Source organism: Kogia breviceps, chromosome 17 (genome assembly GCF_026419965.1).
Source record: "Kogia breviceps isolate mKogBre1 chromosome 17, mKogBre1 haplotype 1, whole genome shotgun sequence".
NCBI classification, from domain to species: domain Eukaryota; kingdom Metazoa; phylum Chordata; class Mammalia; order Artiodactyla; family Physeteridae; genus Kogia; species Kogia breviceps.
The window spans coordinates 17,291,972-17,305,706 of NC_081326.1; the positions used below are offsets into that span (position 1 = coordinate 17,291,972).

The window sequence follows — 13,735 nt, forward strand, 5'->3', positions numbered from 1 at the left end:
CTTCTGGTTTGGATTTGTGGGCATAGAAATGCATGTCACCCTCCACCCTCCTTCTAGTCACCCTTCTCCATCTAGGGGAGTTGGCAGGAATACCGTGTATCATGAGAAGGGAACTCCCAGGTTTCAGAGTCCACCGCAGCCATCCAGCCTGGTCCTGAGATGTGGAGCTCTCCAGCTAAGAAACTGGGCATTTTAGTTAGGTTAGCCCTCAGGTTTGTGCAGATGATATGTTCTGAGTCTCATTTTGATTATTAATAATACTAATAAAGAATATTTGTTGGGCTTACAAAACATTTTTCCTTATTTTATTGGAGCCTCTCAATGACTCTAGATATTTTTATCATTGTTTCAGGGGTGGGAGAAAATAATTGAGATTCAAAGAAATTAAACAATTCAGAACCATATAAGCCAATGAATGAATCAGATTTTCTGATTCCAAACTCTGCCTTCTTTCTCTGAAAATCCCCCTCTCCCTTACCATGATGATTTTACGTACACTGAAGTTTTAGGTCATGTTCAATTTCTGAGAATGGATAATGGATATGTTTTGAGCACATACTGTGTACCCGGCACTTCGTGGTTTACCTGAATTATTTCACGGAGTCCCCACACCAACCCCGTGAGTTATGCACCATGACCATCCCCGTTTTACAGACAGGACGTAAATAACTTGACCATAGTCACAAGGCTCGTAAATGGCCGAGTTGGTATTTGGACCTGGGGCTTGTACTCCAAAGCTCAAGCTCTTAACTCCAGCATTATGTTGCCTCCCTGAGATCTGGTTTAATCTTGATGACATTGAGAGTGGCCTTTGAAACCAGTAAGTGAGAAATTGGGGGGCGGAGTCCCATAGGTGCCTGGAAAACACAGTAATGGATCCTTGAAGCGCTGGCAGCGCTCTCAGGCACGTGTAACCTGATCTGCTGATGCAGGAAAGTATGCGATGTGCTGTCCTGGGGTGCAGCCCAGGGGCTTGGAAAGACTTCTGGCTTTTACTGTTGGTCCTTTTAAAGGGAATTGGAAGACAGAAAGGCTGCATAGGAAACTATAAACTTATGCGCTGATTTTAAAATGTCCAAGCATTTCAACCGCTCTGATCAGCTTGTCTCATGTAGTTGTAATGCTAGAGAAAATGACACTTAGTATTTTTTTCTTTTCTTTCTTTCTTTTTTTTTTTTTAGGATTTAAAAATTTAAAGTATTCTCTTGGATTATATTTTGTGTATGTGTGATTCTTAAAAAGTGAATGCTTCTTTTACTCCAAATTTAGTCTCATTATTATAGCAACAGAGCTCCAGCAGCAAGATATTTTTTGCTGTCTCCTAGCAATGACATTGCTTTGAGAAAATTTCTAGGGAGCTTTGACTACAGTGCACCTGGGAAAAAATATGATTTGCCGTTTTGTTCACCAACTTGAAAAGTATTGAGAAAGTGCAAATTCCACACGCAGTCTGGCCTCTGCCCTCGTGGGTTCCTGACGTTCAGGTATCGTGATGCACCTGTTTGATTAAAATGGGTGCTGCAGTTACGTTTTGGAGTGTCAAAGAGGGCGGGAGAAGCGTTTGGCTTTAGAACATTATGAAGTACAAACTTATGTATGTAGGGTGACTATATGATTTATTGTGCAAGCCAGGATGCTTTTGAGAATAAAAGAAGGCACCATGCCTAGTTATTCCAGGACAGCAGCCTAGATTGCGACTGTCCCGGAGAAATGGGACACATGTTCACCCAGATTGCCTGAATCATGCTTTGCAAGTAAGAGGTTTCTACAAGTCGAATGCCACGTGCTGTCTATTATTCTCCTCCCACCCCAGCTCCCTTCACCTCCCCGGAAGATGAGCCACTCAGTTATCTAGGGATCATCTAGATGTAGAGATCCCATTCACTCACTGTTTTACTGCTCTGACATCTTCACCAGGCTGTCCTGGCTTTTCCTTCCTTGACACACAATGCAGAATAGTCATTCTCCTGAGCGTGCTGACTGTGGAGTCAAAGTCAGGGGGCAGCACAGCTGTACCAGCTCAAGGAAGTCAAGTCACGAGCTCAGCCTTTCCAGATGTGCCAGCTTAGAGAATTTATTTTTCTTCTCTGAACCTCAGTTTTCCAGTCTGTGGTATGGGAATATGATACCCATTCAGTCTACCTTTTGGGTTTGCGGTGAGGCTCCTTGTGCAGAAGGGCATGAGAAACAGTTCACAGGATACAAATGCTGGTTATTCATTAAGTATTGCTTTGACTATTAACTAGCTGGGGAACTGGGCATGTTATTTCACCTCTCCGAGCCTCCCTTTTCCTGACCGCAGAAAGAGGAGAATTTCATCTGCTTCTCCAGGGACCAAAGAAATCTATATAGAGCGTGAATTAGCTTCTCTTTAAGTTGGGCTGTTCCTGGAGCTTTGTACCTGGTGATAAACGGATTCTTTTTTTCTCAGCACGGCTGTCAAGGGGTTGCTGTCTTAAGTGTCCCCACTTCAGGCACAGGTGTTAGACCTGAACGGTCTACGAGGGATCCCAGCTCGCCCAAGAACCGCCAAGAGTCGAGAGTCGCTGCAACACGCAAGAGGTTTATTAGGAGCCGGTGCACCGGGGTTCCTTGGTCCTCACGCAGGAGGCCGAAGAGGAACCCCCCCCAAGCGGAATCACATACATTTTATAGCTTTCATTTTTCATTATGCAAAGTGTGGATATATCAAGGGTTTTTTTCTCATTGGTTTGTTTGTTCCGGACCGGAGTGGGGACTTGGCTCTAGTTCCTTGATTGGTTGGCTGTCGGATGCCTACTTTACATTTACCGGCGTGGGGTCTTGGCTCTAGTTCCTTGATTGGTTAGCTGTCGGATGCCTACTTTACATTTTCGTGTTTTTGTGGTGGGGGGTTGAGTCACATGAGTTATGGTTGGCTGGGGCGACCTTTAAACTCTTTGGCTTAATCATTCTTATCACCCGCCATACTTGTTTGCTCGAGGTCTTATCCCCCGCCATACTTGTTTGCTCGCGGTTAGGGCATGTCTCAGACATGTCCTGTTTTCCAGGCCTTTGTTGTTTGCTCGGAACTGTTTCTGCCCAGGGGGGACATTCCAGTATCTTATTGCCAGCCGAAAAAAGCTCAAAGCTCAAAAGTATCGATAGGGATGTAGGGGTGTAAGTATAGTTAAGGCCCTACACAGGAACCCCAGTAAGCTGCACGGATGTCTTCGTGGGCTCCAAGGCAGGAGTGCAGATGCTGACTGGTGCAGAAGTCGGAGTGACAGGAGGATTCAGGGGACAGGCTCCGGAGTGGCAGACTGCAAGCCTGCCAGGAAGCAGTACAGGGGACGCCTTCCCCCCCACTGCTAAAAATACTGCCGGGAAAGTCATTTCTCTGGTCCTATTTTAGAAATCAGAGACAGATCCACCATATTCATGTTTGGATCCTGGTCAGACTTCTCGTTTGAGTTTTACATTTCAAGAGAGGTTTTTTTTCTGGGGAGAGTGAAAATAATCTGTATAGAGTTTGAGCATCAAAATTGGAAAATCCTGTTAAATCCAAACTACGTGTTGGGCATTCTTTATGTCATTACTAATGATTTTTAAGAAAGGCTTTATTAGAGATAATCAAGATGTCTTAGCGACAGAATCCTTTCAGGTGTGAGCTTGCCCATGTATGTCAATGATTATACAGAGATATGTATATATGCATATTTTTTTTTACTTAAGTTAGATTTATGAAAGGATATTTTTCTTTCTCTTCCTTTTCTTCTTAATCTTCCCTTCCCTTCTTCTTTTCCTTCCTTTCTCTTCTGAAACCTTCCTTCTATCCCTTTCCTGCCCTGCCCCTTCCATTCTCTCTCAGAGACTGTTTCACAGGCAGATAGAAACACTCTCTGTCCATGTGTAACGGTTTGTACATCTCTGATGGATTCTGTCTTTGCTTCAGTATTTCACTGTATCTTTTTTCTTTTCATTCATTTTCTTTCACAAACATTTACGGAGTAGCTATTTGTGCAAAACACTGTATTGGGTCCTGGGAGAGGGCTGGGGAAAACACAAAGATGGGTAGCACATGATCCTACAATGTATTGGGAGAGACATTAAGTTGAAACCAAAACAGCAAGGAGATGCACATGCGAGGTGCAGGAGTATTGAGTGTGGAAGCAAGTCACTCTACCAAAAACCAACTTGCCAAAATAATCTTCAATATGCCGAAAGGCCAATTCATTGAAAATCAATTTGCCACTAGCTCTGAGATGCCGACTGTTGCTTGGCAGAAATAATTCACTCTGAGGTTCCACAAGAACAACGTTGGTATTAGGAGAGGGGCCCCTTTGAAGTTCAGGCCTAGGGATATAGCTGTGGTTGGTCCTCTTGAATCTGGCCGGCCATGGGAGAGTGTTTTGTATACAAAGTGGCAGTAATCAGAAGCTTGGTTTGCTTAAATAACCGAGACCGTTTTCTCCTCTTACTCCTGATATATCAGTCCCGGTTCCAGAAGGAAACAGATGGCACCTGCAAACTTGGAAATGTGAAGATAATCTAGCAAAGGGACGTTTTTCAAGGCATGGGCAGGATTAGGGAAAACAACAAGGACTAGTGCGGTGCCCAGGGGGTTAGCAAGAACCGGAAGCCATGGCACCAGAAGCAGAGAAGGAGCTACATGGATAGGACCACCCAACTGGAGGAAGGGGTCTGCGGTAGTCACTTCTTACCTCTGACGGGTGCCCCTCCTTGGCCAAGCCCAACTGTGAACTGAGGAAAAGGATTTCCAGGCACAAAGAAGGGGGAGAGTGTATCTAGAGGGCACTGGCATATCAGGTTACAATTCACCAATATGGCACCAAATTACCATTTTGTTCAGTCAAGGAAGAATATGACTGTCACTTCAGACTTAAAGCTCAGTATCCCTCCAGAAGTTCCCCAGTGGTACCAACTTTATTAATCAAGAGTTGAAGTGCAAAACAGGGTGTCTGGTAAAAGTAGTTTTAGCAAGAGAAATTCTCAGTAATTCACTCTGTAGGTGGCTACAGCAAACAATTTAGGAGTAGATCTTTGTTCAGAAAAGGGTCATTTGAGTGAAGCTCTCTATTATGCTTAATGCAGGACCTTTCTGAAGAGTGTAACAGAATCTTTTGTTTGGCTTAACAAGGCCACTCAGTTGGTAGAGCTCTCGGAGTCTTGGTGGACCAGTTTGCATTAGGTGCCCTGCTCATCACAGAGGCTCACAGGATTTTGAGAGAAGGCTGGGGCATGTGTGGGTGAGGCTGGAAGCCCACTGGCTTGACTCTGGCTCTGGAGGACAGTGCCTTAGCGTGTGAGTCTGAAGTAAGAGAGCAGCCCTAAAGCAAGGTTATAGGGAGCTCCCCGTTCAGGCAGAGCATCACTGCCCTGGTAAACCGTTGTGGGCACCGGACTGTGCAGGACCAGTCTTCAACAGCGACACCTTGTGGTGGGCAGGAGCATGGGCCCAGTGGGGACTGCATTTCTCACTTTCTATCTAGACTCACTCCCTTCCGATTAAGTAAATCCCTGGATTCTTGGGAATCTCAGAGAAGAGGGAGTTCCTGGGGTGGAAAAAAGATAGATGGGGGCTTTGGGGGGTTAATTAGAGTAATAAGTGTGATGCGACTTCATTTGTATCTTAAGTTGATCAAGCAGATCATGCTGCAAGACAATATTTCAATGAATAGAGGTCTATTCATCGCTGACTAGATGTTCCAAGTGTCTTTTTTGTTCATTTAAAAAATTTTTTTATGATGGAGAAACCTATGGCTTTTATTGTGGTGATGGTTGCATGGGTGTAGACTTATCTCCAAACTCATCAAACTGTACACATTAAATATAGACTGCTTTTGTATGTCAATTATACCTCAGTATAAAGTGATTTTTTAAAAGGTGATAAATGCCATGGGTAAAAAAGAAGAGTAAGGAGTTCTGACTTAAGTCTTTGTAACTTTTACACATAAGTACATCATTAAATAAAAATCCTTTTTTTTTTTTGCGGTACGCGGGCCTCTCACTGCTGTGGCCTCTCCCGTTGCGGAGCACAGGCTCCGGATGCGCAGGCTCAGTGGCCGTGGCTCACGGGCCCAGCTGCTCCGCGGCATGTGGGATCCTCCCAGACCAGGGCACGAACCCGTGTCTCCTGCATCGGCAGGCAGACTCTCAACCACTGCGCCACCAGGGAAGCCCGAAAAATCCTTTATTTAAAAAAATTCTGTGGCAAATGCTCTTTCTCGTACAAATTTAGACTCACAGAATCTCCCTAGATAGTAACCTAGGAAGATTGATGTGGTCACTCATGATTATCAGGGTAACTCTTTTTCCTTATGTCTAGGTAATCTTAGTAACTGTTATTGGAAGGCTTGATTCTTTCCAAGTGTGTTTTTGAGGCAGAGGCAGGAGCAGTGGTTAAAGTGGGAGGACGAAGGAACAAGAATACTTTGCACTATTTATATTTTCTCCATATGCATAGTTTTTATCCCAACACAGCCACAGCTTCCACGTAGAAGGTACAGAGATGATGGCAAGGGCGAAATACCATCTTGGGGTAATTTGTGGATATAAAAGGTAGCCAAATCAATTTGAGACTTTTTGTTTGTTTTTGTTTTTATTTTTGGCTGCGTTGGGTCTTCGTTGCTGCGCGCGGGCTTTCTCTAGTTGTGGCGAGAGGGTGCTAATCTTCGTTGCGGTGTGCAGCCTTCTCGTTGCGGTGGCTTCTCCTGTTGCGGAGCACGGGCTCTAGAGCGCAGGCTCAGTAGTTGTGGCGCACGGGCTTGGTTGCCCCGCGGCACGTGGGATCCTCCCGGACCAGGGCTTGAACCCGTGTCCCCTGTATTGGCAGGTGGATTCTTAACCACTTCGCCACCGGGGAAGCCCCAAGTCGAGACTTAAAAAAAAAAAAATTCCTGAAAATTTTACTGTATTTCCTTCTAATCTCAGCCTTGTGCAACAACTTTAAGCCCCGGAAAGAAGATTCAAAGAAAGGTGTTCGATTTCAGGTGTGTTTAAGAGAGGGTCTCGCACGTGTAACTTGTTTATTGAGCGCTGTGAGCTGGGCGGGTGCAGGTGTCTTTTCTTCCAGTCACTGCCGCCACTGTGCGAGGTTGGATCTCTGCTTCTCCCTGGTACAGAACCCATAAATACGTCTTGGGCAGATCTGATAGCTTCCCAGTCATTTTCAGTTATTTAAACTCAGGACAGCCTAATCTAATTTAAAGCTCCGTCTTATCGACAGTTTGAATCTCTGCCCCCCCCCCATCCAGGCTTTGGTTGAGGGGACTTGGAGAAGGGGGAGGGGTGGGTCCACCTTTCCATCTTTCCTCTGAATCCCGTACGTTGGAGGGGTATGTGTGCATGTATGTGTGTGTACACGTGTGCATATATGTGTGTGCATGTACGTGTGTGTACACGTGTGTGTGAGTGAGCCACGGGTCTGTTTCCAGGGCCTCCCCGTGCCCTTGCTGTTCCAGGCTCTAGCTACTCCCATACAGTGGGGAGGAGGCATAGCGTGATGGCTGGGGTCACCTTCCACAGGGAGAGGCTGCGTGAGGAGGGAGGCAGCCCTGGTCTTACTCTGGCCCAATTGCCTTCCTGTGCTGCCCGTGCCTTCAATCAACTAGGGTGGTGGCTGCCAAGTTCAGTTGCATCCCACCCCCCTCCGGTGCTGAGGGGCCAGCTGTGCCTCTCCTTGGTCCCTGACGGTGGTCCACAAACCTAAGCATTTTTCCAAATGGGACATCCCCTCGTCCATGTCCTCGGGCACATTTCCAGGGCTTCTGTTCTCCCTCTTCCTCACCCCTTGAAGACTTGCAGGCATCCGGGGTGGGGTGGAGGGCCCCCCCCCCCCGTCCTTTTTCCAGGCTCACTAACTTCACAGTGATTCCATCTCATCCTGTTGTTGCGGGTAACACCTCCAACCCTCTCAACTTCAGGAATTGCTGGGCGGAAGCCGATTTGGCTAAGTTTGGGTGTGTTTCCGAATGCTGAGGACCTCACGTGAAGCTCTTCCCCCAGTTTATCCGGTCCTGTTTCTCTCTGCGGGAAGAAGTAAGTGGTTCAGCTGCCACTTCAGCTCAGCTGATGCCCACCCAGAGAATGAAAAATCACTTTCCCTTCTTGCACGCTCCTGCAAATTTGCAGGTCATTTCCCTGGAACCCCTTCCCTTGTCTTGTGAGTGAAGAAGGTTGGGAGGCACGGAGAGCAGCTTGAGATGAGGAGAATCTCTCCTCAGGATTCAGAAAGGTCAGGGCACGTTGGAAGAAGGTGTCTGTCGGCCTGAGGAGCTGAACCTCTTTGGAAATAAATCATCTAGGGGAGGAGAGATTGAGGCAGGCGGCAGGCTGTGGTCAATTAGTTACACCTCAGGTGCGGAAGAGAAGGGAAGCCCTTAATTCCTGGGTAGGGGGTGGGGAGAGAGATTTGAATAACAAAGGAAGAGCTGTTTCTGCACAAACTCTCTTTGAAACATTGGGAGTACAAGGCAGCATTGTTTTGAGAGGCTGGGAGAATAATAGAGGCAACAGAAGAACAAAGCCAGAGAGAGGCATCTGCACCTGCAGAGTGACTGCGCTGTCAGAGCTTTGGCATTTGGGGGCCTCCTGCACGCCAGTGGGTTCTCCAGTTCTGGTGGCGGCGCCCAGCGCCACCGATTTCTTCCACAAGGGCAGCAGGAGCAGGGAGAGGAGACGAAGGCTGCGCCAGTGGCAAAGAGGGGCATCAAAAGCTTTGGAAGCAATGGGGAAAGGATGCCCTTGGTCCAGGTACCAATGCCCTTGCCCTCAGATGGGGGCGGAAGTAGCATCCAGTGTCAGCTACGTTGGTTTCTGTCACAACACCGTGGCTTTGGTATGTAGGGGAGGAAAGCTCATTTTCTCTCTGTCCTTCTGAGTGCCTAGCTGAGACCCCTGTAATTAAAGAGAGATTAACAAGAGAAAACTACGCAGATGTTTGTTGACTTGTATACCTGGGGTATGCAAGGGACTACTTGGGAAGAAGTGAGTAACTTGTGAGGTGCCTGAGAATTCAGGATTCAACACCATCTTGAAAAAGTTTTAAATTTTATTATTTTTTCTTCCAGTTTTATTGCGATATGATTGATGGACAGCACAGTACAAGTTTAAGGGGTGCAGTGTAATGATTTGACACGCACATACTGTGAAGTGATTAGCGTAATATCAGCACCATCTTAATGGGGGAAAGGGAGGAGGGATATCGGTCTCTCAGGGGAGAGTAAATAACTTAGGAAAGGTGAACGGGCCCTTAGAAGGATACACGTGATGCATGACAGTTTGTGACAAAGTTTGAGTGTGGTGTCAACTTCTAGTCTCCTCCCCTGTGATAAAGGTCAGTGCTCCCTGGTTGGTGAAACTCCTGTGGAGAGGATTTATGACATTCGAGTTCCTCTTAGAGGATCTGTCTTTAGGCAGGTCAAGGGAATTCAGAGAAAGCTTTCCCCTGCGTTTGCTGGTTTTCAAATGCCTATGGCACAAAATAATAGATATACAGAGGCAGTATATTGGGGGGAGGCGTGTCCTGAACTCCTGCCGTCATACTTTGGGTGGCATATTCTGCTGTCCTTCAGGTCTATCCCTTTGGCATTGATGCCAGGCCAGTGGGACCCTCTGGTCCCAACATGGAGGGACCCTCTCGCGTTTGAGTGCAACGCACACCTCAAAAGCAGAGGGCACCAGCGCTGCCTGAGCAGGGGAGGGGGGCGATGGCTGTGAGGGGTTGTTCTTGATCACTCCAAGACACAGACTGGTACAGGGATAGAGGAAAACTTTGCAGGGAACTGGAGTTTCCAAAATGCAGAGTGGGGTTAAGAGGGTCATGTCTACAGGTAACGGTGATTGACAGCGGAGTTACCTGCACATAGGAAGACAGTAGCTATTCATGTATACATCTATGCTTGTAATTTTATCAGGAGAAGAGGAGAGGGGATAAGATAGACAAAAAGAGTTTCTGAAAGGAGAAGTCCTGGGGATTTATCACCAGTCAATAGCCCAGTGGGCAAGGAAGTAACGGGGTGACAACTATCCGGTAGAAATTCAACATCCAAAACATTTTCTCAGGTTATAGCAGCTGCTCTTAGATGAACCCATGGACAATGTATCAGTGAGGCTTGCTTCCTTTAGGCCCGAAATCCATAAACAAACCTCTTTTTTCACTTGGCTTTGTGTATTTGGCTTGGTAAATGTTAACAGCCAAAACAAAGCAACAAATCCAGAATTCTTAGCTTCTCTTAACTGCTATAGAGATACCAGCTACCAGAGTTCTTAGCCTGGAGTTTCTTTTGGCCCTTAGTGAAAAAACAGGATTGATCTGCACGAAAGAAAAAAAGAACAAGAAGTATTGAAGACTCTTATAAACATCACATAGTATCTGAGGAATAATATGAGGCCAATGAAGAGGAAGAAGGCCCTCACCCACTTGGTGAGGGAAGTGAAAAACATGCACATTTCAAATAGCCTGTAAACCTGAGGGGAGGAATAGACACCTAGAGATAATGAAAACTTCCCTCCCAAATACAGTTTCTTTAGAAATACTGGGAAAACATAGTAGACATTTAAAAAATAAAGTTTCAACTTTAATAAGTGAAATACGAAGGCAACACTGATTTCGTCCTGTTGATTGAAAAAAAAAAATGCACAACCTAAAAATTGAGAATTATATTTTATTTGGAGGACGTCCTGAGGACATAAGCCCGGAAGAGAGTCTCTCAGATAGCTCTGAGGGACTGCTCCGAAGAGGGAAGGGGGGAGCCAGGATATATAGGGGTTTTTGCAACTAGGTAGTTGGAACATCAAAAGATCGTTGTTAATTAAAGACAAGCCAGGGCTTCCCTGGTGGCGCAGTGGTTAAGAATCCGCCTGCCAATGGAGGGGACGTGGGTTCGATCCCTGGTCCAGGAAGATCCCACATGCCGCAAAGGAACTAAGCCCGTGCGCCACAACGACTGAGCCTGCGCTCTAGAAGTCCACAAGCCACAGTGACTGAGCCTGCGCTCCTAGAGCCCGTGCTCTGCAACAGAAGCCATTGCAATGAGAAGCCCGCATGCCACAGCGAAGGGTAGCCCCCGCTCGCAGCAACTAGAGAAAGCCTCTGCGCAGCAGTGAGGCCCCAACACAGTCAAAAATAAAATAAATAAAAGAAAAAAAGAAGAAAGAAAAACCAGACATCTCAAGGAATTTAGCATTTTTCTATTTGTGGGAAGATGCAAGAGTCCGGGTTCATTGAAATCATTCCTTTGATGTGCACCCCAGCTATCTTGGCCCAGTATCGCGTTTTTTGTATTTTTTCCTATCCCGAATCCCCTCAGGGTGCGCAGTTGGGGGCGCTGCGTTGGCTGATGGCTTGATGGCCCGACATCCTTTGTTTTCTGACGTGGCAGTCGACTTTTCTTCATCCACAGACCTGTCCTGAAAACACGTGGGAGTTGTCCATTGGTTTGGGCTGACAGGATGATAGAAAGAAAGGAGATCTGAAGATTAGTTGCAAATTTAAACTTCCTCTACCTTGGCAATGATATCAAAAAGGATGGTAACAGGCAAACTAGAAGTATACTTGGGTTAAGAAAAAATATTTTATTAAAAAAAATACATGTTTTCCATATCCTTTCCTGGTTATAAGGGTCTTAGAAATATTTTAGAAAAGCCCGGAGTTGGCACTGTTCACTATACTCTCTTGAAATTATATTTCTGCTCGTCTCAGTGCGGTATCTGCCCCTCTGTCCTCTGATCTCCACTTGTGTTCAGTCTTGAAGTCAAGACACTGCCCTAACTCGTGCATCCCAGCTCAGAGCCCCAGGGTGCTGTAGCTTCTTCCGCAGCTTCAAGCAGAGCCAGACCTGGGGTTACCTTTCCTGCACACACTCCCTCATCCCATGACCAGCAGCGTCTTAGCTATGTCTGTGTCGACTTTTTCCTCAAGCTGGGCCTTTCTGTTTCTTGCTGCTGGATTAATCTCTTCAGGATCAGTTCAACGCCTCTGCTTATAAACCTAGAATGCCTCCTTCTTTCCCCTGGAGGAAACCCACAGTTCCTTGATCAAGAATGTAAGGTCCCCTAAGGCCCCTTTAGTAATTTAAAGTCCCATAAGATCCCTTTTCAACCCCATCTCTCGCTATGTCCCTTCACACCTGTCTAGCCCTGGCCCAGACCCAAACCCAACTATGTCTGTACTACGTTGGCTTGAAACTTGCCCTGATGGGTGTCCCCATAGAAGAAAATCTCACTTCTTTAGAATTCTCACAGCACTTTCCTTGTGTCTCTCTTCTACGGCATTTACCACATTTTAGGTTGTTTTATAATTTGTCAGGAATGTTTTTTTATCGCCTCCGCTAGACAGTATACTGAGTGTGTCTGTGAGCCTGTCTCATCTTTGTATACACCTCATTCATGTCTTGGACAGTGTAACTCCTGAGCAAATATTTTAAATTGATTAATTCTGAGTTCAGCTGGGACTATTAGACCAGACTAAGTTCACTGGTCCAGCTCTGTGTTGGAATTAAATCTAGGGTTGGTCTTGAAACTAAGGTGTTCTTCAGATCTTTTATAAATCAGGCCAAATATGGGACCAGCCTTTAGCTTTTAGGACATTAACGATTCTGCATCTAATTCCAACGTGGTGGTGATGGGTGGGGGGGTTCCTCGTACATCCAAGCAATTCTCTGATACCAGCTGGCTGTCTTACAAGTCAGCTCAATCCTGACACTGTCAACCTGGAGATAGCATCAGATCCCACAGGTTAAGGGCTCGGTCCCCAAAGAGACGGCACCCCGCCGCCCCACCTGCCCCTTCAGACAACAATCACAAGTCCAGGTTGTCAACTGTGCTTCTGACCTACGGGCTATCGATCGGAGGTTTCCATGACCCCATCCTTAGGTTCAATTAATTTTCTAGAGCGGCTCAAAGAACTCAGAGAAACATCTTACTAGATTAATGGTGTATTATGAAGTGATATAACTCAGGAAGAGCCAAATGGAAGAGTTGCATAGGGCAAGGGCATGGAGCTTACATGCCCTCTCTGAGCCCACCACTCTTCTCCAGATCTCCACATGTTCACCAACCCAGAAGAACCCCATCCTTTTTGGGTTTTTTTTATGGAGGCTTCATTACATAGGCATGGTTGATTAATCACTGGCCATTGGTGATTAAGCTCAATCTTTAGCCTCTTTCCTCTCCCCAGAGGTCAGTGGGATGGGATCGAAGGTTCCAACTACGAATCGTGTGTGGTTGACTCCCCATCGATGCCCCCAACCTTAGGAGCTTAGGAGCTTTCCAGAAGTCACCTCACTGACATAACAAAAGACCAGTTCCAAGGGTTTCAGGAGTTCTGTGCCAGAAATGGGGATGAAGACCCAATATACATTTCTTATTATGAATCACAATCAGAGACATCCTTGGAGGACCGGACTCAGGTTTTTCTTGTCCAAGCCCCAGTTCAGAAAGGAGCATCAGTGACTTGGGTCTCTACAGTGTGCACCCCTTTGGACTTGGCCTGCCTTTTCTGAGAGTGAGCCGACTGCACACATGACAACTGTATGTGTGTATTTCCTTTCAGTGACTTTGCTATCCTGTTAGCCCGGGAGTGGGACAGAGAAGAGTCGGGAGGAGGGGTGAGCAGGACAAATCGTAGAGTGGCCAGATTTCTCAGACGAAATTAGAAGGGGTGGGAGACAAGCCCCAATCTTCAAATGAGGAGCGGGTGTCACCCTCTCTGGGGTGACTGATGACTCGTGACCGATGTCCCTGGAAACCTCTG

At 46.4% G+C, this 13,735-nt stretch overlaps 1 protein-coding gene across 1 annotated transcript in view; it reads right to left on the reverse strand.

Annotated features, from left to right (window-relative positions):
- Window positions 1–1,806: 1,806 nt before the first annotated feature.
- The window catches only part of JPH1 (junctophilin 1), a 135,030-nt gene continuing 123,101 nt past the window's right edge, over window positions 1,807–13,735 (reverse strand). Inside the window, exon 6 of the mRNA XM_067018154.1 lies at window positions 1,807–1,820. The gene's annotated coding sequence lies outside the window, so the exon portion shown is untranslated. The remainder of the gene's footprint in view (window positions 1,821–13,735) is intronic.